This window comes from Ambystoma mexicanum, chromosome 13 (genome assembly GCF_040938575.1).
Source record: "Ambystoma mexicanum isolate Mex_15411 chromosome 13, UKY_AmexF1_1, whole genome shotgun sequence".
Taxonomy (NCBI): Eukaryota; Metazoa; Chordata; class Amphibia; order Caudata; family Ambystomatidae; genus Ambystoma; species Ambystoma mexicanum.
This window is the reverse complement of record NC_090938.1, coordinates 379,629,114-379,651,135: the sequence shown is the minus strand read 5'-3', so window position 1 is coordinate 379,651,135 and position 22,022 is coordinate 379,629,114.

Below are 22,022 nucleotides of genomic sequence, written 5' to 3'. Positions count from 1 at the left end.
AGCGCACAACAACTGGCCTTCCTCTCCCTGCGGACGTGGCAATCCGGGACCGTGTGGAGCCTGTCCTGGCTGGGATGGTGTTGTGTCAACGGGGCATGCGGGATGACCTGCAGGGTTTTCGTGAAGACTCTGCACGTTATCTCGGATGCCTCTCTGACCGCGTCTACCTCCTAGGATGGGTCACCAGTGCTGGATTCCTCTGTGTGCTGGACCTTGTACCAACCCCCTCCTCAACTGAACCCCCTATGTGACAGTCATCCTCTGTGCCAACTTCCGGCCCAAGTATCACCTGGGTACCCTGTGGAGCTGCCTCTGACCCAGCGGCCAGGCTGGTGGAGGACACATCCCTGCCACAGTCGGGAGTCGGAGGAACATCAGGGGTGGGAACCCCAACAACTGGACCCCAGCAGCAGGAGGACGTGCAGGCATCAAGAGGCCGGGCACAGGCACGGCAGCAGCAGGCTCAAGGTGGGAGCGATGATGGCTCGGGCCATTAACATCGGAGGGGCAGGCATCGGCCAGAGGGCAGGAGGACCCTGGATTGGGAGTGTCTTCCGTGTGGCAGCAGTTGGGCCAGCAAATAGATGCGGAGCGGCGGCGGGCGGAATAGGCATGGCTCACTATGGTCAGGGCGGAGAACTCCATGCGCAGGGCGCTGAGGCGGGCTGAGTGCCTCTGGGCAATTCGCAGGGAGTTGGAGGTGGACATGGCTTTATCCCTGTGAAACCTCGGGGCCATGGAGGAGGCCCGCCTCCAGGATGTAGAACGGGAGTTCGATGATGCCCTGGCCCAGGAAATCAACAAGTGAGCCGTAGGATTTGCCGTCGCCACTGTATATAGTTAATTAGTGTTAGGTTTCCTTTCTGTTTTTATTTCATTTGGGGCGCTTGGACAATGTCCCACCGTTTTGTATATAGTTGTTCATTAGGTAGTGTTTTTTGTAGGTTTCCTTTCAATAGTTGGGCTCATGGACCCTGGATTTCTACTTTGTATATAGTTGAACACTGGATTTCACTTCATTTAAGGTTTTTTTTTACCATGGATCAATGGATTTGTCTTATTTTTTTACTTTGGATTTGGTTTGACAGACAGACACTTTGGACCCATGTGCTTTTGGATTGAATTGGATTCTGCGTTCACACATTTATTTTGAATATTTTGGACATGCAGCTTTTTCTTTATCATTTCCATTATTGTGTGATTTGATTTCATTCCCTTGCTTTTGTGTTTAATACATTTTTATTTCATACTTCAATGTGTGGTATCCTCTCTTTGGTTTCATGCATGTCACGATGTGGGTTTTCTCATTCACTTGCACCCATTGTGTGTGTGTGATGGACATGTATTGATGTGCATACTTGCCATTTGGGATGTATCATGTGATGGGGATTTCAATGTGGGGTGGATGTAATACTTGGTTGTGTGTTTGGACTGGGGTGGCTTGGGGTGTGATTTGGGTGGCCATAAGGCCCATGATTGTGGATTGTGATGACGTGTTGGGGGGGACATGATTCGGGGCCTGCTGGCAGGTGCCTTTCACTGCTGGATGGGTGAGTGGGTGGGGGGACATGAGTCAGGGCCTGCTTGCAGGTGCCTGTCACTGCTGGGTCGGTGGGGGTGCAGGGGGACATGAGTCGGGGCCTCCTGGCAGGTGCCTGTCACTGCTGGGTGGGTGGGAGTGCAGGGGGACATGAGTTGAGGCCTGCTAGCAGGTGCCCGTCAATGGTGGGTGGGTGGGGGACATGTGTGAAATCTCCCAGGAGCATGGTGCCATGCAGCCTGCCTGCAGGGCATGCCCAGGGGTGATGGGCTGCCTGCGGGGCATGGAGACGGTGGTAGGGACATACCATGGAGGGACCACACTGCAAAATCGCGTGTGTAACTCCCTGCGCACCCCTCAGAATACAAGTACCCCTCTCGCGCTAGCGAAAACGCATGTTAAACTTCCTGCGCACCCCTGAAATCCATTTACCCCACTCGCAAAAGGCCTGTCGCGTGTGATACTTCCCGTGCACACCCGAAATACACGTACCCCGCTCGCACAAGGCCTGTCGCGTGTGATACTTCCCGCGCACCCCCGAAATACACCTACCCCACTCGCACAAGGCATATCGCGTGTGATACTTCCTGCGCACCCCCGAAATACACATACCCCACTCGCACAAGGCCTATCGCGTGTGATACTTCCAGCGCACCCCCAAAATACACTGTACCGGCCCTGTGAACTGGTGCAGGGTTAACACAGCCCTTTGCGCTGCATTGGGGATTTCAATGCCTTTTCCTTGCGCAAGGGGCGTTCTTGAGGGTGTAACTGCCGCTGCGGGATGTTCTCTGCACCAGCGCTCAAAAGGGCTTTGGAATTCCATGAATACGTGGTGCGCCAGAATACTATTTAGTGCACTCGGCTGGCGCACGCTGGCGCACGCTCTCTCTCGGTGCTGCTCGCATGCGCTGCCTCTGCGCTGAAATCTATGAATTACCCCGTTTGTCTTTACTCAACAGCTTCTGCATCCTTCTTCCTCATCATAGACCTGGTATGCACGTACTGAGGTTCTTCCCCGATGCTTGCTTCTGAAGGGTGCGGGGGTGAAGTGGTCTCTCCAGCATAGATCTTTACGTCTCCCAGAAAATTCCAAGCATGTCTGCTCTGCACTCTGACTGCAGACGGCGTGACGTCTTCCACGATAAAAGGACCTTTGAAGCGGGGCTCGTCCCACTTTTTTCTCGTATGGTTGCGGATTAAGATCGCATGTCCATGGAACACTTTAGGAATACATAGTTCTTGAAATCCACTTGTTGAAGCATCTCCTTCTGTGTTCTGTGCTGCCCTACACCCTTTTCGCCGTAGCTGATCTGAAATGGCAGAGATACTTGAGGTCATACAGTTAAGATAGTCACGTAGCTCCATTCCTAACAGTTCTGATGTTGGCTGGGCATCACTTCTAACTCTGGATGAAGGTGTGAGGGGTGTCCTCATTTGCCTCCCTGTCACTGTTTCATGGAGGGTAAGATGGTGGTCCTAACTTGGTTGGTTCCTCAATGCATATAATGCCAGTGGTAGGCAATGCAACCACCCTTTCTTCAAGGTAAGCTTCAACTTGGCTATTCTTTCTTTAAGCAAGCCATTCAGCCTCTCACAGATCCCATTTCCTTGTGGATGATAAGCCAAATAAAGCTTGTATTTTATACCAAGCAACAAACTTATCTGCTCAAAGACTGTGTTAACAAAAGGAGGGCAATTATCTGACCTTAATACTTCACATATTCCCCATCTAGGAAACACTTCTCGCAATAAACATTTTGCTGCACAGGTGGAATCTGGGTGTGTACACTGACCAGCCTCAATCCATCATGAAAAGGGACAAACTACTACAATCATGTATTTATACCCATTACATACTTGCAGCATATCAACATAGTCGATATGCAAATGCTGAAAGGGGCCATTATGTCTCAGGATAACTCCCCTAACTGTGCACAATGTGTGCCCAGCAGTGAATTTTTGACAAACGATGCAATTCACTACATGGAATACAACGTGTTCTAATAAATTTGGTATAAACCAAACCTGTACAATAGTTGCAGCAAGGTTTTCTCTAGTTGTGTGCGCAGGGTAGCGTAGCTGTTCCAGTGCCACCCTTAATAACAGGCATTACTTGTTTGCCAGTGCTGTCTTGTCACCACAATGCTTCAGAGGGGTTTAAAGAACACACTCTCCACGTCCATAGATCCTTCTCATCTTGAGGTGCTTCTTCCTGAACCTCTATTAATTGTGTCTTCAAAGGTGTACTATAGGATTCAGACACACTCATCATCACCACCATTTTTTCATTTACATTAGGCGTATCAAATGACATGATATCTTCTGAACATGCAGTGCGTTTGGCTTCATCGTCTGCTGCTTGATTTCCACGTGAGATAAAATCTGCCTTTTTAGTGTGAACTGCGCACTTAACGACTGTGATGGCTACTGGGAGTTGTAGTTCCTTAATAAGCCTGTCCAATAAGGTGGCATGTTGCACTGGAGTGCCATCCGCTCGGAGGTAGCCCCTCCTTTTCTATTGTGCTAATCCTGCGTGTACCGTTGACGTCACATAGGCGGAGTCACTGTACACTGTCACTTCCTGGTCTGCATGATTCTCAAGCGCAACTATCAACGCCACTAACTCTGCAGCCGGTGCTGAATAGTGAGATGTTAATTATGCACTTACCAATGTTTGAAACTCCCCACTGGCCATATATTTTATCACAGAGGTAGTTCAAGGCATGCCTACCCAATAAGAAGCATCCAATGATGATACTAACATTCATATACACTGGGCCTCATTACGACCCAGGCGCTAATGGGTTAACGGTGCCGCCAAAGGCTGCGGCGCCGTTAACCTATTAGCACCTAATTACGAGGTCCCTTTGCGGGACCCGACCTTAACGGCTGGTTTTACCAGCCGTTAAAGTAGGGTGCCGCAAAGGGACCTTGGTGCTAAGTACGGTGCCGCAATTTGCGGCACCGTACTTAGCGCCTTCCCCATTCCCATTGAGACCTTTGGGGCAAAAATGGGAATGGGTAAGGGCCCATGGTGAATGGGGAATTACCGCCCCGCCAACCTTGGAAAGGGGTGGTAATTCCGCCATTCACCATGGCGGACCCCGGCATGGACCATGGTGCTAATAGCACCATGGTTTAGCGCCGGGGTCGTAATGAGGCCCACTATATGTATACATTTCCCTTAAGCAATCCCTCCACCTAGGAGGTTTTTATTGGTAGCCACATAGGATGGCATAATAGCTGATGAATTTCAAGGTTGAAAACCTTTCCTCCTCGATTTCCTATCTTTGCTCCTCTGACTGTTCCTCCTCTGACCTCGGTTGTTTTCTCCTCTGCTCTCCTTGCCACTTCCTTTCTCTGCTCCCCCTACTTCTAGATCTCTTCGGCTCTCTCCTCTTCACTGCACTTAAACACTCTGAACTCATTCTTTGCACTTTGAATGCCCATGCTGCCTTCAGAATACAGGCCACTTGTATTCCCAGTCCAGACAAACTCTGGAAAGAATGATTGTTCAACAAGGTTCAGATGTGTAAGCATGTACAGGGATTGGATTTTGGGCATGGGTACTACAATCTCAGCAGCTTGCACATATGTGCCAGTGGGCCACATACCATCATTCCCTAGAAACATGTGTGTACAGGTGCGTTATAAATGCCATATCATATATCATATAAAGGTTATTTCAGATTCTCTCACCATCTTGATTCCTAGTCACAGACTTCAGCGTTTCATGCTGCCGGCTGCTCATCTAATTTGAAACTGCTAGTTACTTTGGATTTCTCAGATGCATGTATCCGAGTAGACCAGTGAGTACGGTCGTGAACATCCAGGCGAGCAACACGTGTGAACCTGTGTCTCGTTGCAACCCAACTATTCCCATGCGTATCATCAGCTTCGTTGTCTCTCGAAATCACATGTCTACAGGATTCTGTAGTTTGCAACACCCTTTCACTCCAGGTGGAGGAACTGCAATAATGTTCAGTTTACAAACGGATATAGAAGAAATTGCCTTGGAAAACTTTTCAAGGTGACCTCCCCTGCACGACCTTTGACTTAGTGCATCAACTAATGACTAATCAAATTATTTTAAATATTAATTCAAACACATTAAATATACAATTAAATTATCTAATTTTAATTTTCATTCGGAATCAGTATTTTATACATTGAAATACAATTCTAAAACAGTTCTTTTAGACAAAGTATCAACATATGTGTCCAAACAAAGTTCACAGTACATTTTTAAACTTCATTAAACAATCAAAACATGAATCTAAAAAATCAATAAGATATTTATATTTCAATCAATTGGAACTGTACAAATATTTTGTCTCAATGCTTTTCAGATCTGTAGATCTAAATCGTTATTCAACAGATAACAGGATTTCAGTCCTACATTTTTTCTTGGGTATCCTCAATCATAATTAGAGCAATTAATCCCTACAAAAAGAATCCCAAATGATATATTTAAATACATGTATTGTAATAATCTTTATTAGGAGGGTTACATATATTTCTACTTGGGGACTTGCATCTACAATAATCCAGTAATAATTTAGTTGGTCCAAAGTTCTCCTTGTGGGTATGGTAAACAGTATCAGACTGTATATTATGCCCAAATTCAGTGTTTATTTGATTTTTATTTATTTATTGCATGTATGTAATGCCCAAACCGCAGTGTGTCACAGCGTTTGTACATAGGTGGGAATAAGAAATCACACACTTACACAGGAGGTAGCAGTGATGTTAGTTATATTTGTTAAACAACCACGTTTTCACGAGTTTTCTGAATGACTGATAAGAGCGCTCATTCATGATGTTGGGTGGGAGAGAGTTCCAGAGGGAGGGCGCTGTGACTCAAAAACTCACACCACCTGCTCTTTTACTTTTGAACCTAGGGGTGAGCAGGACAATGCTAGAGGAAGAGCGCAGAGGGCGCATAAATGGTACAGAGATGACGCTGTTGTTTAGTTAATGGCGAGCCTCTTTATAGACACATCAGTGCGCAATAGCCAGCATTTTGAATTTGAAGCAGTCCTTAATGGTGAGCCAGTGAACGCCATGCCTGGTTGCTGAAATATGGATTGAAGGGCTTTCTTTTCAAGATGTTGGAGTTTGGTGAGGTTTTTGGCAGAGACGCCTGTGAAAAGGGCATTGCAGTAATCCAGTTTGCTGTTTATGATGGCTCTTGCAAGAGTCAAGCAGTTATTCTGAGTAAGAAATTGTGTGCTCAGGGAGATAAGTTTGGAAGTGTAAGGTGAGGCGGGATGACAAGGCATTTACATGTTTGGTCATGGAGAGATCCGTGTCCAGGTAGAGTCCAAGAGTGTAATCATGTTTCGAGACTGGTATGTTGGTGCCATCAATGGAAAAGGAAGAGAATGTAGGGTGCAGGTTTTTGAGCCGCAAGGGGGACCCACAATGAGCAGCTCAGTTTTCTGGTCATTAAGACATAGATTGTGGGTGGCTATCCAGGTCTGGATGATGCTATAGATCCTATCAATAGAGAGAACATCCTGGGAGTAGCATCCTGTGATGCAGAGGAGGATCTGGGTGTCATCTGCAATGTTGGTGTAGCGAATGCTGAGGGTGTCTAAATAGTCGAATAAGGGCTAAGTGTAAATGTTGTAAAGGGTCAGTAAAATGCAAGAACATTGGGGGACTCCGAGAGGGACAGCGATGGAAGCACCATTGAGTCACAGATGAATACTCTATGTGCATTCACTCAGGAAGGATTTGATCCAGGTGGCGGCTTAGAAAGAAAAGTAGAAGTTGGTGGAACGATGTTGGCAGAATATATTGTGGTCAACAAGGTTGAAAGATGCAGAAAGGTTGAGGAGTAGGAGGATGCGAGATTACCAGAATCACGGATGCTGTCTGATCAGATTTTGAGATCTAGGAGAGCTGTTTCCGTGCTGTGTTTGTGATGAAAGCCAGATTGTCTTACACCCAACAAATGGTGTTATTCTAAGAAGAGTTGAATTTGGGAGTAAGCCATATGATCCAGAATTCTGAGGTGGAAAGGCACAGTAGTGATGGGGCGGTAGTTGGTGGGGAAGGACGGATCAATAGAAGGTTTTATTAAGAGTGGGGTAAGCCCAGCTGTTTTTTTAAGGCAGGTAGAGACAGAATTGGCCGAAAAGGATGCGTTAATGAAGTTGGTGATGGTAGGGGTCAATGTAGTGGCAGACAGCTTGACAATGTGGGCTGGGCAGGTATCTAGCGTTAAACTGTGTTGAGAGAGAGATATAATATAATCTTCTATACAAACATAAATTATCAATAACCATCTTCTATGGATAAAGACAATGGGCCTCATTATGACATCAGCGGTAGCCGTGCCTGTAATGCAGGCACGGCTGACGCTAGTGTCATTTCTTTTCCGGCACCCGCAAATGGGCAATTACCGAGTCATTACGGCCCTGCTGGATCTGGTAATTGCCCATTTGCGGGCGCCAGAAAAAAGATGCTCCCCATTCCCATTCGACCCCATAGGGCTGAATGGGAATGGGGAGGTTGGATGCACGGGCACCATTTATGCATCCGACATGCTGTGCTCGCGGGTGCCTTTCTGCCGTCAAGTCCGACCTGGTGGGCAGAAAGGCAACCGCGGGCTCAACTTGTAGTTTGCCGGTCTGGGAACTACAGTACGAGCATGCTTACCGGTACCGTAGTTCCAGGACCGGCAAACTTATAATGAGGTATCTGTAATGTGTATTCTTGCCATATACTTGTGATTCCATCTAAAGTAAGTTGATAATGCATTTTAATTGTTCTTCTTTTGTTTTCTTTCCAAAACTTAAATTCCCAATACACAAATTAATAGCTAATCGATATTGCTACATAAATAACGTGAACTTTAATAATAAGGAACGTTAAATAACTTACTTTTCACAATGAGTAATCCTTTCATCAGCAGATGAGATCAGTTTAAATGCTGTCCAAAATGCGAGAAATCAAAGCAACATGGCTGCTACCAATAATACTCTCTGCTCTAGTTTTTAATAGATTTCTGGATTACAAAAAATGCAATCGTAACTACACTCACGTTTCGAACTTAAACTATGACAAAGGTTTGAAACATACTAAAATGGCTACTCTACATCGTTTTTAATTCAATAATTACTAATATATTAGTAGTTTGCAAAGTAATACAAAATCAATTAAAAATGACAACTCATTAGAGCTACACAAATATGCAGGTCACTGTTATCCCTCATACGAATGTATGGGACCTTTTTTTTGTTTAACTTATGTTTATTATTAAACAGTTGGAGCACAACACAGCAGCATGATATCGTTATGGGCAACATCCCAGGTAAACAATCATTGAGATCCCTGTCCCTCCTCCCCTTCCACCTACTGCCATCTCGTCAATGCAGCTCTCTCCAATAGTCCATCACCTCCCTCCCCTGCCTGACCCAAATATAGCCATGCCAGGCGGGGTTTAAAAGTTAGGGCCAGATATTTGCAGTCATACTCCAGAAGAGGTGGCCAAATCGTGTGGAATCGATGAAGCTTTCCCTTCTCTGCGGTTACGCTCTCTGATACCAAGATGTCCCAAACCTTTATACACCATAGGAGCACATCTGGCCATTCCGGGTCCTTTCCAGCATCAGGCAATGGTGATGCGTCCCACCAGAAGCAGCTGAGTCAATAGTTTGGCGCATGCCCCAGTCTTGGGATAGAGCCCCTCCACTGAAGCTCCCAGTAATAGAGTTTTAGGGCAGATCGGGAGTTTGATCCCTTTGATGTCTTCAATCAACCCTACGATATTCGCCCAAAACAACTGGGCTTGGGGGCTACCCCACCACATGTGGAAACATGTCCCTTGTGCCCCACAGATCCACCAACAGGTGGGGGGAATGGATACCTGAAAATGTTGGATTTGTGTCAGGGGTAGTACCAAAGGAATAGCAGTTTGAGGGCACATTCATTGTTTGTTACGCGTCTGGATGATGAATGGGCACTGGCCCAGATGTCCAGCCATTCGCTGTCATCGATCTGATGGCCCTGATCCATTTCCCATCGGGGCATAGAATCGGGCCTGCAGGGGGTTCAATGTATGAGACCATTAAGAATATTTTTTAAATTAAGAAACACTATTGTCTTGTACATATCTTAACCATTACCCATCATAGAAATCCTACAGCATACCCTAGTATGCTGTTACATTTCTTGAATGTAAATAATAAAGAAATCCAGGAAATTCCATTCAAAATACGTAAATAGAATAATATTTTTTCATTTATAAAAATAAGAACAGATCAACTTAGTGGGTACTTTAAACATCCAAATACTGAATAATATATACAGTTAGGTATATTTGTTTAACATCAAGAACATAATTTGTACATGCACAATTATGATTCTACAGATAATTCCTTGACGGATTCACAGAAAGCAATTTAGTACAAATTCTTCATCAAGACCTTTTGGATTCGTTGTGTTTATACTATTGAACTGTGTTTATTTCTCCTTGTAGTAGCAATTTATCCAAATCACCTCCTCTGTTGTTTATTTTTATACATTTCAAAATCACAAATTTCAACTCAGAGATAGAGTGTTAGCATTCCGTAATGTGTCTAGCTATTGGTGATTTGCAGTTAGCAGTTCTGATATTGAATTTGTGTTCAGTACAGTGTATCTTCACTTTTCGTTTAGTTTTACTTAATATAGCATAGGCCACATGGACATTTATCAGTAGAATCACAAGTGCAAAGTGTTTCAACCAAATATTTTTTCCAGTATGTGGATGTGATATAAAATCTCACTTAATAACATGAATCTAATGTTGGCAGTTAATGTATCGAAATGTACCTTTTTTCCAGGCCTATTCACATAAGCTCTTACTAACATGTTTTAATGACTTACTTTTCTGGTACATTAATATCGGGGCTATTGGAAATAATATATTTAGAATACGATCAAATTTAAACAATTCACAGATTTTCATGAATATTTTTTGTAGTTGGGCACTTTGATTGGAGTATGTAGTAATATACACTAAGTCTGGATTTCCCACGTTTACTCTAACAGCTAGTAGGCCCGTTCATGTTTTTTCAATCAATTTACATTTTGCGGTTTCAAAGTTTATTCATGATATTCTCTTTCCTCACAAATTTTTGCCATTTCCAAATTCTTTCTTGCATAATATTTTCATCAGAGATAATTTGTTTATCACGTACCATTTTGCTATAAGGTAAACTTGAAATTATTTTATTGGGAAGGAAAATCAATGCATGCAATACATTGTTCCGACCTATTCTTTATAATAAATGTCTGTTAGTAATTTACTGTTCTCCCATTTTAGTAAAACATCTAGAAAATGCAAACCATAATCATAAATTTAATTTGTTCATGGATATTGTTCACAAATCCCCCAAAAAATTCCTCAAACATCAACTATGTATTGTATCAATTTTTTCAAAGAGGAAGACCAGTCAGGACTTTTGATAATAAATGTATGATCTAAAGCATACATAAATGCATTTGCATGTGCATATGCAGAAGCCATGAGGGCTCCCATCACTGTCCCTGACAATTGTAGATAATACTATAAAAAAAAAAAAAAAAAAGCTGTTTTTATTTGCAAACACATGTGCAGGCTGTTTTTGCTTCCAATGTTCCAATGTTTAAAAATCCTGTTTTACATGTCACAGGATTCCTTGATTCACCTTCTTTTGTGAATTAAACTGCTGCTTGTCCATGGATAATGACAGGTAGGCCCCTTTCCCCATGGTTCTTTAATTTTCCATGAACAACAAAAGAAAAAGCCAGGCCGTTTTTGGATGCAGTGTTTAAATGGCTGCTATTCCTGTGAAAGGGACTTCTGTTTGGGGCCTTTAAATGCACCCACACCACCATTAGAGTTCAAGGGGTTCTTGTATTGCAGGAATAAGATGCCAAACAAGGTGGAGGTACAGGGTACTATGGGGTCACGGATCAAGCTTTTAAGGTGCAGCCCAGCTGCCGGGGTAAGAAGCAGCTATTGAGGGGCAACACGCACCATGCAGATTAATCTGATCAAGGTGGTAAGGGATCTAAACAATCGCAAGCTGATAAAAGTATAAATAAGCAAGGACTTTTGGGGGGGAACGTGGATGGCGGGTGACCAATCCAGGTGTGGCGGCACAGGCCACCGGGGGACACCCTCTGGCCCAAGTGCCCAAGTGCCCAAAAGTGCAACCAGGGATGAGACCTTTTATTATGAAGGTCATTTATAAATAAATTACAAATATATTTTATGATTTATGTAGATGCAATAAAATCCACAAACTTTTAATTGCCAACACTATAGCCAATGTCTCAGTCATCTGTGGGGCAAACCCAAAGGGGATGGGTTGGGTTTGCAGAGGAAGTACAAATGGCTGCCATCTTGCTCCCCAGCTCATTCTTGGAGGAGGGCCTGTGTTGCCCCCTTATGGGAGGAACAATGCCTCTGCAGAGGCTGTCAGATGCCTGATGCCGGTTTGTGCTGTACAAGCACATACCCTGCTGGCATCCTGGCCCTGCACAATAAAGGAGCAAACAGGTCTGAAATGTAACCATAATTACGGAATCTCAAAAGTAAATGTGTGATGTTTAATTTTAATGTTAAAGTTATTTGTACCGTGCACCATCAAAACCGAAGTGGTCCCCAGATGCTCTTGCAGATCTGAAAAGGAGATTCTGAAAAAAGGGTGGTGGTGAAGGGTTAGTAGGGTGTAGTTGGGAATAGGAAAGTTAGAGTTGTGATGTCGTGTTGGCAGCTTTAGTTCGGTTTGCACCGTTCGCTGAGCTTAAGCATGGTTTAAGGGCCTGTGCGAACTCCCAGGTACTGTTATGCCATGTTATGTGTTGTTAATCGGTTGTTGCAATGTGGAGGCGTGTGGATTGCTGTGCAGAGAGGTGGTTGTCTGGTATTTTCTATGACAGGTGTTTGAGGAAACTTGAGAGTTTGGTTAGATGTATTTTTTTCTCTCTCTCTCTTTTACTTTCATATCCTTGTGTTTCCGTACTTCCTCATCCTCGGTTGGTGATGTTTAGGTTAGAAGACTCTGGACCCTCACTGCCCGTCCCGTGCAGGGATTTTATTGACTAAGGTTTTTCTTTGGGTTAACATTATGTGGGGTGGGTGGTCGGGGGGTCCCTCCCTCTTATGGTTAGGTGAGGGATTGATTTAGGGTTATTGTTTCCCCCCTGGGTATCTTTTTCCTGAAGGGTTCTATGCTTCAAAGTCATTTCCTCCCATTTCTGGAGCAAAAAGCCACTTTTTGAGCAGTTTTCTGAATTCCAGATGATCCTTTGTGTTGCGTATCATTTTGGGTAGGTGATTCTAGGATATTGCTGCCTGGTGAGAGAACAAAGATCCCCTGAATTTTCACTTGTATGGTTTTGGTTCTAGGCGCATGTCATTGCTTGATCTTAGTGGTCTTGTCAGATGGTAGACGGTTATTCTCTCCTTTAGGAACTCTGCTCCTTGACCATGAATTGCTCTGTTTGATATGCACATCGTTTTGAATTTTATTTGCTGTTTTATTGGTAGCAAGGGTAGCAGTTTCAGCACTGGGGTAATGTGTTCTCTTCATGGTAGTTTGAGCAGAAGACTGGCTGCAGCGTTTTGGATGCACTGGAGTTTTTTTAATTGTCGTTCTGGCATTCCTAGGTATAGGCTGTTGGCGTAGCCTACTCTGGACATGATGAGTGCGATGATGGTGAGTGTTTTGTGGGTGAAAGTGAGGAATGGTAATATCCTTTTTACTGCGTCTAAGAGGAAGAAACATTTCTTGATTATAGCGTTTACTTGTGGTTCCAGTGTTAGTTCATTGTCCATTAAGACTCCCAGGTTCTTACTATCATTGTAGGAATCGGTGCTGATCCCATTTCCGTCAGCCATGGGAAGTAGTAATTGTTTTCCTCGTTTTTGGGTCTGATCATTATTTCTGTTTTGTCTGGGTTGAGTTTGAGGCTGTTAGTGTTCACCCAGCTGTAGAGTTTGTATATGCATTCTTCTAGTGTTGTGTTTCATTCCTGTGTATCTTGTATTTTGTAGACGATTTGTGTGTCATCAGTGTAGTTGTAGCAAGTGAGGCCGTATTCTGCATCTGGTATATTTTGAAGAGCCGTGGCGAGAAGGAGAATCCTTGCGGTACTCCACAGGTGGATTCCCTTGTGGTGGATTTGAAAGGCTTGATCCATATGCTTTCTGTTCTGTTTGTTAAGAAGGATTTAATCGATATTAGGGCTAGGTCGGTGATTCATATTTCTTCCAATCTCCTAATGAGGATTCCATGGTTGACTGTGTCTAATTCTGCAGTGAGATCCAGGAGTATTAGCGCTGTGTTTTGTCAGCGTCTTCATTAGCCTTAAAATCGTCCCAGATTGAAAGCAGCACTGTTTCTGTTCCTCTCATCGGTCTGAAGCCTGCTTATGCTTGGTCCAGCAGTTGGTGTTCTTCTATGAATTCCTGTGTTATTCTACAGACATATGTTTCAAGTGTTTTTCGCTGGGTAGTCCAATAGGGTATTAATATACAGTAAATGCATGTTGAATAAAATGCAAAATGGATAAAAAGCTATTCATCATGTGGTAAAGAAAATTGTGCAAACACCATATAGGGTTGAAAAAGGGCCATTCAGAACCGTGCCAAGAAGGACCACAAGGGTTCGAAGAAAGTATACACCACCAAAGAGACACGTGAACCAAAGAGAAACAAAGTTGAGAATGAAGCATACAAACTAAAATGGAAAATAAATGTAAAAAACGAACAAGAAATACACCTTGAGCCACACGTGTGTGTTGGCTCAGCATCTGCCCGTGTCAAAATCTTGTGGCATTACAAATAGCAGGGATCAAACTACAAAAGCTGCATAGTAAACTGCCTACTTGAGTTTCGGCTAAATGAAGCCAGAGTTATTTCCTGGGCCAAGCCTCCCTCAGGGCGAACATGGGTATAGCCGAAGTATGGGCTGTCCTAAAAAGTCAATTTGGATAAATAATTAGTAAGCAAAGAACCTGTCCAAAGGCCTGGGTCCCCACTTTACATCACAGACAATCTGAGTGTACTGTAGGAAAGGATTTTCCAACTAGTTAGAAGTCAAGGATCCATAAGTGTACTGCACCGTCCAATCCATTCAAATAGTGACATCAATCCATCCAAACACTAGCATCAATCCACACAAATATGGTGACGTTAATCCATCCAAATACTGACATAATTGCACCCAAACACTCAACAATCCCTCAAAATTCTTTGATATCAAACCATCCAAGTCTGTGACATAAGTCTATCCAAACACTGGCATTAACCAATTCAAACACTAGTGTCAATCCATCTTTTTTCTTCTGCGTTGAAAGTGGCTGCTTGATCTTTGAATCTGCCTTCCCGAATGGCAGTGCGGCTTGAGGCAGGGTGGCTGAGGGTCCTTTCCTTTAGCAATCTCCGAGCAGCGGCGGATACGGTCACAGAGAAACGAGCTGAAGCCTGAAGGCTGTGGGCTGAGGGGTGGAAACATAAGTCTCTCCAGTCCACCTCCTTGGCAGACCTCCTGGAGCTTTGGTCTGAGGTCCTGAGGCGTGGAAGGTTCGCAAAGCCTTGGAACCCTGTGAACCAGGGGAAAAAAATGGAAAACCTGAAAAAAGTGTGGTAACTGTGGTCTTTGGTGTGTGTGTGGTATTGATCTGATATTTTATTTGTATCACGCTCATACACAGAGGTGTGGGTGTTGTGTTGACTTGCTGACATTGCCGTTGCTAGCATTGTACTAAGGCATCAGGGGGTTAGTAGGGGCTAGTAGGAGCTAGTAGGGATTAGTAGGGGGGCTAGTGCTTTCCCTGGTGACACTCAGTGAGTGCACTCTGCACCCTGAGGCAAACATGGAACTATCTGCCCCTGCTTAAAATCGTGTTCCAAGGAGGGGAGCGGGAGAGGTTTTCCCAGGCAAGCCAAGTCTGCCCCCTAGGCTCACCGGTGCCTGCGGTAACAGTTCCTCCTTGCAGCGCCCCTTGGCCCTTGGCCCTCTGTGTCTAGCATTCAGCCACTCCACAAATCTCTACATTTACTTTTCACGATACTGCTTTAACCTGGCAAAACAAAGCAATTAATCTGGATGAGACTACATTACTCCAGTAGCTTACAACCCAATTACAGCTACAATTATACTCTCAACTACAACAACAGCTATTGTAAGCATATTATTTATTGCCCCCGGCCTTCAGTCATCTGCCATTTGCCTTCTGCCTCCTGGCTTTATTTTGATAATGAAAAAAAACACACAGGCATGGCAGATGAAGTGAGAGCCCCCAGGTGTCGAAGCGCCTCAGGTCGCCTGCCAGATCTAGAGGCAAGATAATATCCGCTCTCTGATGTAAGAGCAAAAAAAGATGGCCCTATAGGGGCCCAAAGGATTACTGGGTATTTTGAAGATTATTTCTGGCCTTGACCTAATTATTTTCTTTATCAAAACCACCTAGCGCCCTTCACCCTATAGGTATAGGTGTGATAGATGGTGTGATAGATAGTGCTACAGCTGCTGTCATTGACTCTGTAAATAATATAAATCACAGTCTGCCATCAATTGACAACAATGTATCTTTTCTTCGTATGTGTGAGAACCTAAGGCAGAAATCTAAGCCTCTGCCTTGGTAAATCCTATGCTGGCAACGGGTGCTAGCACAGCATTGAGCCCTAATATGGTGGCTGTGAACTTAAGCCAGGAGACTCCGTACACGGACAGTGATTTTGCAGATATGGTGATATTCCTGACATCTCCGACATCCCCGAAGGGGCCTGCTAACACCCAAGCATATGTTCTAACATCCCCCTCCATGAACTTCATCTTGTCTAAGATTGAGGCCTTATTTTTTCTCTGCTCAAAGATGGCAGCAGACCAGCAATCCCTTAAGCGCACACTCGTAAATGTGGCAGAAGCCATTATGGCCAACAGTCAGCTCAACAGTCAACCCAATAACCCTGGGCTTCACCCGGTAATGGGGGTAACAGGGAATCAACGGGGGGAACATGTTCAACCCAGCATGTTGGCGACGGAGGACATATCCCTTGTTGTCCCAAGAGTGCAACCCCCCGATCCAACAAGGAAAACCAATCAAAACACTGTCCCTCTAATGACTTCCTGCGTGTTGAGGCCGCAGCTGAGGATAATGCGATCGAGGCCCTAAGAGTGGAGAAGCTGATGTGTACTTGTAGTGCCTGTGGGCAATCAATACGCCAGGTCTATTGTCCGGCATCTTACATTAGGACTGCCTACTCGGATACCCGCTGCAGAGGAAGTGGAATCCTCTGCAGTATTGTCTGGGGTGGCACTAAGACAGACGTCAATGCCTCTCCCCCCACGGTGATCCTTCGCCCCCGAGCTTCCATCAAACATCTTTTACAATGGTCCATGGGGATGGTACAGTGAGGCAGGTGATCCTTCAAGGCCCGCAAACAAGCCAAATCCCTCGTCTCAACTCAGACCTCCCAAGCAACCAGCAGAATCAAGTACCACCCAGCGAGGAAGTGAGACCAGCCTGGACACAGACGGTGCAATGTTTTTGACAACGCCTCAATCCTTTTCTACAGAGGGTCGTTCTCTAAATCTACCTGGCATAAACCAGAAATTACAGCCCTATAAGACGTGTCCTATTGGTGCCCACACAAGTCACAATGAGGCACATGTAAACTTCCTGCTTTCTGGAGCAACTTGCACCAAGCTACGATAGTCAATTTTTAAACGGCTCCTCAGTGTTGTCTATATGAGGGTCTATTCAACAGCTATCTTCAATTCGCAGCAGCAGCATAGCCCGAATTGAACTACCTAAGTGAAAGAGCGCTCAGAATTGGGCTTTAATTGAACTAGTTGCACCAGTGGCTGTCTCACTATTACCTACATGTGCAGAAAACGTATTGTCTATGGGCTTCGACCTTTCAGTTTTCCAATTGCCGCCCTCAAACCATCACCCCTCACCACAATGGCATGTCTGCAGCAGCAATGGGGGATGGCCCCCTGACGGGACTTCCCTTACCTGCCCCGGCTTCAGTGTTTAGCCATTACTAGCCTGTGGGGGAACACCAAGGGAGATCTGACTTTGAGTGCCTGCTGGCTACCACCAGCCCCCGACCCTAAGCCAACTCAATCAGGATTAATTTAACTGACTCGATCAAGGTGTGTGTTTAGCGGGAGGCAACCAGGGCCTCAGGATGCTCTTCTGGAACATTGCTGGAGTGAATAGGCAACTGGAAAATCCGATGTGGACTGGTTTTATTAGTGGTTTTAATATAATTGCTTTGCAGGAGACATGGTCCGTGGATCCTGTCATGTTATATGGTTACCAGTCCTTAAGTATCCCGGCCACTAAGTGGCTGAGAGGCAGGCCGAGGGTGGGGATGTTGAACTGGATCGATTCTTCTATTGGCTGGGAGGTGAAGAGGGTAGACACCCTGTCCCCGGATGTTCTTATGTTATATATTAAATGTAGTCCTGTGGAAACATTATGCCTAATTAATATTTATAACAGACCATCGGGCATAGGCGGAATGGCCTGTGTTGAATCATCATTCCAGAAGACGTAAGCCGCCAACAAAACCGCAGGTCAAAAACATTCTTTTTTAATGATAGTGGGTGACTTTAACCTGCAACTGGAGCCAAGTACGCTGCTTGAAGGATTGTGGGTGGGTTAAGATGAAGCCTGGGATATCCCTGACTTGGTGGCGCCTGACCCAATTTCGTTGTACTCCTTGGCAGCTAACACTTTGACAAGCTTGTACAACCTTGAACTTAGAGCCTGAAACTGAAGGTTTGCTACTGACCAACCTGCATAAAATACATTCTTTATAGTGAATGGCTCTTCCTTAATTGATTACATATTAATCTCAGCAGCAGCCTGGGCACAGCCAGGCGAGCTCAGTGTGATTGATAGGTCTGAAAGTGACCACCGCTCGCTGGCTATGCATTTAAAACTGGAAAAACAAGACTCTGGAAGGAAAGCGACTTCGAAGGGACCCAATAGGGCCAAAGACCTTGTGCAAAGACCATTGAAATGGGTTAAGATCCTAACCCCCAAGTTGAAGCAAAGTATATATCTATCAATCTTAGCCAATGTCAAGGTAATCTGTAATCGAGAAATTAAGCCTATTGGGGTGTTGGATGCATTTTAAATGCTATAAACAAATGTGCAACCATATGTTTCAGGGACTCGGGTGAAATGTAACAGTAAACTTACTATTGGGGGGGCATGGTGTGATGGCCCCTGTACAGAGGCAAAGAGAGATATCGAAAAATGCCTCAGAGATCTCTCAGGGATTGATAGACACCTGCTTCGTTCATTGAGAACCGATTACAAAAACATGCTTTATGATAGAAAGAACAAATACCTAGAAGGGAAATGGAAGGGATTACACAACACCTGGCAGTCGAGAAACAATGTTTATGTTTTGGAAACAATAGTGAACTTAAAGGGGACCCGCAAAAGCTGGATAGCATAGGTGGAGACAGTTGAAGAGCAAATTGTTGTGCTCTTTATGTAGCAGACCCCCCTTTAACCCACCCATTGTCCATTAAAGGCGTTTCCGGCATTAATCCGTTATGTATCACGCTGCAGGATGTAGAGGAAGCTTTAACCTCCTCCAAAAATGGTAAGGCGGCCGGTCCAGACCTAACACCATTGTTTCTCTATAAGGACAAGTCTAGTACCAATCTTCCTAAGGAAGTCTAGGGAGCTGGGTCTTGGCATTAATACAGCCAAGATGAAATCGATGGTTATCAAACCAAAAGGCAGGAAGCGGGTCGCCCTCCAAATTACAATTGACAACAAGATAATAGAACAAGTTGAATGTTTTGACTATTTGGGGGGGAGAATTCAGGACAGGCGCAGGCTGGCCTATAGGACAATAGGCCCATGGACAAACCAAAAGCACAACTTGTTGGTGTGGGCCTGTTGTTTTGGTCGAAGTGGCCCACTTTCTTGCCCATTTTGGGCCAGTTTGATGAGCTAATGCACTCTGCGGCTGGTAGTTTTGACCAGTCTTGCTGAATAAATATTCTTTAAAATGCACAATTTGCATCACACTTTATCAAAAAACTCCTCCTTGGTAACCATTCACACAGTGTCACAAAAATGAATGAATAGCCATTTGCAACTGTGCGGCCACTTTTTCATTGGTGCCGGTGACAATTTTATGGCCCAGTCCGACCCTGATTCAGGCCAGCCCTGCATGGGCCTACCAGCTAGCCAGGGCAGCACCCATGCTGAATAAATATAGTGGAGCAATCTTGGCTTTCTTTAGTCACCATGGGAGTGGTGCAATTTCACCTGCATTATAGCCATATCAGAGGCAGGCTGTCTCAGCGGCTCTATACAGCTCAGAGCTATGGGGCATGAGAATCTAAAGACGCTTCTACTAAAAGAAAAGAACTTTAAAAAAAATGATTACAATTGCCGCCAAGTGCTCCAAACGCTCTGGTGCATTTGGAATGTGACACTCTCCCCCTGAGCCCATCTATTATCTATCGACCTGTCTCCCTTTGGATCAGATTGTGGACGAGACCAGCACTTGAACTATGTAGGGAGGCATTGGTACATATTATGTCACTGGAAGTTGCAAGTGGATTGAGCGGCTTACCCACATACAAAACGTTTTACTCTACCTGAAAATGGGTGATTTTTGGAATGAGACAGGCAGGCTCTGTAATTTGAGCTGGAACCAAATGAGTCCCCTAATAAAACATAGAGCTAGGGAAATGGTCATTCACAAGGCCTCAAAGTTAAGGGTGGGGGCCACCTATTTAGCTCAGAGACACATATACGGTTGTAAATCCTATCTGGATCAGGTCAGGCCTGGCATTGTAAGATCACTATATTTGAGGGTAAGATTAGGTATGTTGCCTATCAGTGCTTTTACCGCCAAATGGAATGACCTTGGCCCTGCCAGATCCCTTGTGTGGTGCCATGGAGGAGTCAAATTCACATTTTATTCACATTTTATGTTATTTTGTGAGCCATTCCAGTGGTTAAGGTCCGTATATCAGAGGCACATCCTGCTGGATGCACGGATCAAGTCATGGCTCAACGCCGTTAAATTCATGGCCCAATCAAAAACTGTGGGTGCAGTGGCCTGTTTTTTGCATAGAGCCTGGATCCTGAGGAGAAAAACTGTAGCACCTCAACCGGGCAACAGGCTGCGAATAAAGCTCTCCTGGTGCTCCAGTAATATCTTTGTGAGGTTAAGTCTTAGTTTTGTTTTTATATTTTTACGGGTGGTATTGATCTTGTGTAGTTGTGATAAATGATTGTGTGATTTTAATGTATTTTATATTTTATATAATGTAACCTGATGACTTTTTGTCGAATGAAGGTTTAAAGTAAAAGAAGTCAATTCATCCAAATATTGGCATCAATCCATCCAAACATTGGCATCGACCCATCCAAAAACGGTGTCCTTAATACATTTAAAAAACAGTGAAATCAAAACTTTCAAATACCGACATCAAAACACCCAAACACTGGCACAAATACATCCTAAACTCTCAGACATCAACCCATCCAAAGACCATAATATCAATCCATCCAAACATGAACCCATTCAAACACAAGTATCAGTCTATCCAAACACTGACATCAATGTATTCAAACAAGGTGAACTCAATCCAATAAAAACGTTGATATCAATCCATCGAAATACATGCATTAACCAACTCGAACAGTGGCATCGATCCATTCAAACTCTCAGGCCTCAGCTCATCGAAAGACTGTGACATCAATACATCGAAATACTGACATGAACCCATTCAAACACTATTGTCAGTCCATCGAAACACTGATATCAGTCCATACAAACAAGTGTAATAAACTTTGGAGCAAAGGATAGAGGCCTAAGATAAATTGACGACAGAAAGCATTACCAAAAGAGCAAGAGGGAGGCATTGTTTTTATTATTTATTTGAATTTGTATTTATTTATTTATTGTGTTTCTGTTTTTAAACAAACGTTGCACATATAAAAATAAAAATGTATCAAACAAAAAACAACTCAAAAAGAAAAAAGACAAAAACACAATACATTAAAATGAAATTTCAGTATGTCATTAGAAAACACAACACATGCATCGTAACATGCACCACTGCTAAAAATAAAGATGCCTGGTTACCATTTAAAATTCTTCTCCAAAACTCTGGATCTGAAATAGACACTTTCTTGCAGATACACTTTCCAAAAAAGAGAGAGGCATTGTTAAAAAGAGTTTGTTGTTGGACTGCACATTTTGCTTGCTGTTATGTTAAAGAGGATGCCCTCGAAAAAGTTGAAATAAATGTGCACAGGCCTGCGAACAGTTTGATAAAGCAACAGAACTCACGAGCTGCAAACACGGACGTCATTTGAGGGTCAACAGTGGTAGCAACTGCGACCCCTGTGGCCTCCCTTGCTACCCCTATACAAAAATTCTAAAAATGTTTTTATTTATTATTAGTACCCGGCAAGAGTCAAGCAGAATGCAACA